Below are 493 nucleotides of genomic sequence, written 5' to 3'. Positions count from 1 at the left end.
GGCAGGGGCTGGGGGAGCAGGTGGGGGTTGGGGGGCTCGTGGCAGAGCCCCCCCAAGCAGCATGGGGCAGTGGGGGGCAGCAGGGATTGCCCCCCCGCCTGGCTGCACTTGGTGAGTCAAGGCTTTCTTTTTCAAAGTGCCAGGAGCTGGGGAGGACGGGGCAGCCATAGCCTGGCTGGGAGAGTGGGCAGGGGATGGGCCTGCATGATTCAGAGATTCAGCAGCAGTCAAATCTCCAAATCAGATTCAGCCGAATCGATTTGGGACAGTGATTCGAATCACCAAATCGAATCACTGTTCCCCGAATCGGCCAAATCCAAATCTGAAGCAAATACTAGCCACTTCACACAGGCCTACTGGGCAGTTGGAAGCTGCATCGGCACTTCTGAGCAGCACAAGGGCAGTTGGAAGCTGCCTATCTCTGGCTCAGTTCCCTGCCACCTGGAAACTGCACCCATGCTGCAGCCTGGAAGCAGGAGGAAGGGAGAAGAGG

The sequence above is a fragment of the Gavialis gangeticus genome, unplaced genomic scaffold (assembly GCF_001723915.1).
Source record: "Gavialis gangeticus isolate Ggan-Ray unplaced genomic scaffold, GavGan_comp1, whole genome shotgun sequence".
Taxonomy (NCBI): Eukaryota; Metazoa; Chordata; order Crocodylia; family Gavialidae; genus Gavialis; species Gavialis gangeticus.
Note: the sequence above shows the minus strand (reverse complement) of the source record.